Below are 2,500 nucleotides of genomic sequence, written 5' to 3' on the forward strand. Positions count from 1 at the left end.
GCCTTCGTTCCCTTTGTGGTTTTTAACAGCGGGTAAACTGTTAAGATTTCGTGGATGTTAGTGGTCGTTTCTGGGGGCTTACGGGTGTGTGGGTGGGTGCGTGTGAGTGTGTGGGTGTATATGAGTGTATGGGATGTTGTGGATGTATTGTGTGGGTGTAAGCGAGTGTATGGGATGTGATGGGTGTGTCGGATGTGTGGATGTAGTGTATGGCTGGATGTCTGCGAATGGATGAGGCGTTACAAGACGGATGAAGGGTTGTGGATACTTGTATGTGACGTTGTGGATGAAATGACATATGAAAACGTAAGACCATAAGGAAAAATGGAATATGTTTGAGTGTTTGTAAGGTGTAGGTGTGTTAGCTTACCTGAGTCACCTGGGAAGCTCAACTGAAGCTTTATCGGAACTCGTGAAGCCTTAGGGGACTTTACTTCACTTCCAGAGAGAGAGAGAGAGAGAGAGAGAGAGAGAGAGAGAGAGAGTGGTGAGCGATGGGTGTGTGCTCAAGGAATTTTTTTTAGTATTTTCGTAAGTTGTTTGTCTTTACTGAAACACTATACTCATTGTAACTCATGGCACGGTAAGCTATTGAGACGCCTGACTGATGACTATGACTCTCTCTCTCTCTCTCTCTCTCTCTCTCTCTCTCTCTCTCTCTCTCTCTCTCTCTCTCTCTCGCTCTCAAACACTAAGGCGTATATCCAGCACACTTGAATACACACACACACACACACACACACACACACACACACACACACACACACACACACACACACACACACACACACACACACACACAAGCTCGATATTGCCAAGCTTGTTTGTCGACGAAAATAAACAGCGAGGAGGGAAAATAATATTAGGCCCAAAATGATAAGCTTTCAGGCTCCGTTTCACAACAAGTCATCCATCACTGACATCAAAGAGAGAGAGAGAGAGAGAGAGAGAGAGAGAGAGAGAGAGAGAGAGAGAGAGAGAGAGAGAGAGAGAGAGAGAGAGAGAGAGAGAGAGCCAGCCTTGTCACAACACCCATCCATCGATCTCATTAGTACGGGAAACATTTGAACACTTGAGTTATACACACACACACACACACACAACACACACACACACACACACACACACACACACACACACCAAAAAAAAAAAAAAAAAATAGAGTATCATGGGAAACGAAACCACGCCCCCTTGGCTGAATATCGCGACTATATTGACCAATTCCAGCTGAGGAGGACGGAGAGAGCCAATGGGAGGGCGAGGCTGGGAGAGGGGGCGGGGCCGAGGGAATTGATTGGCACGCTCTCTCTCCGCGGCGAGGCAGGCTGGTGCTCTGCCAATTTGCAAACAAAACACACATTTTGAACACAACGTGGTGCACTTACTCCCCAATGGCGGCTGCAAGGGGGGAGGGGGGCGTGAGGAGGGCCTGAGGGATGTAGGGAGGGGCTAAAGGGGTGTAGATGGATGTAAGAGAGGGGAAAGATAGAGAGTAGTGAGAGGGGTATAAGAAAGGGTGAAGAGGGGATAGTAAGAGGGGTGTTTGGGAGGTGTAGGAGTGGGCGTAAGGGAAGGTACGGAAGGGGTAGTATCTCTCTCTCTCTCTCTCTCTCTCTCTCTCTCTCTCTCTCTCTCTCTCTCTCTCTCTCTCTCTCTCTCTCTCTCTCTCTCTCGTCCGGTATCAAGACGTTTGCAGCGTAACCTTCCATTAGTAATTGTGCAGGGCGTCTCCGCGTCACCCTCTCCCTCTGTGGCCTTCTTTCCTCACCCTCCTCCTCCTCCTCCTCCTCCGATGACGACAACTGCAGCTCTTCCTCGATTTCCTCCTCTTCCATACTTCCATTCTCGTATCCTCTTTCATTTTGTCCTATTTTTCCTGTGTCTGTATTACTATTGTTATTTGTCCATTAACTTGTCCCTCCCTCCTCTCTTTTCAACCTCCTTCTCCTCCTCCTCTTCCTCCTTGTCCTTCTCCTCCATTCCTCTTCCTATATTTTCTGTTTTTATGAGTCTATTCCCATTATTTCTCCTTTAATCTCCTTCCACCTTCCTTTCCTAACCTCCTTCTCTCCCTCCTCCTCCTCCTCCTCCTCCTCCTCCTCCTCCTCCTCCTCCTCCTCGCAATACATCCCCGAGAAAGGAAACATTTTAAAAAACACACAAAAAAAAAAAGATGCACTCAAATACTCACACAACCACAACCTTTGCAATAAATCTACCACAATACACCTGGAATATACCTGAGTAATATGTACCTATTTTACTCTCACAGGGATGATTTACCGCGGCAGACAGGTACTCTCCCTCTCCCTCTCCCTCTCTCCTGAGCGCAGCCTCCCACAGAATGCAGGGTCAGCAGTCCTATCGATGTTCCTCAAATGTGCGTAAGTACCAATCACCGTCTGGATTTGTGTTATTTTCCACCTTACAGTCAATCAGGTGTGTTGGAGGGTACATGGGGGAGGTACAGGTACAGGTGAGAGGAGTATTGGCCTTTTTG

General features: G+C 47.8%; 1 long non-coding RNA gene across 1 annotated transcript in view; it reads left to right on the forward strand.

The window, feature by feature from the left end:
• Positions 1-2,389, forward strand: part of LOC135115119 (uncharacterized) — a 58,234-nt gene extending 55,845 nt beyond the window's left edge. The window contains exon 3 of the long non-coding RNA XR_010275821.1: positions 2,273-2,389. This is a non-coding gene — a long non-coding RNA (uncharacterized LOC135115119). The remainder of the gene's footprint in view (positions 1-2,272) is intronic.
• The last annotated feature ends 111 nt before the right edge of the window (positions 2,390-2,500 follow it).

This window comes from Scylla paramamosain, chromosome 28, assembly GCF_035594125.1.
Source record: "Scylla paramamosain isolate STU-SP2022 chromosome 28, ASM3559412v1, whole genome shotgun sequence".
NCBI classification, from domain to species: domain Eukaryota; kingdom Metazoa; phylum Arthropoda; class Malacostraca; order Decapoda; family Portunidae; genus Scylla; species Scylla paramamosain.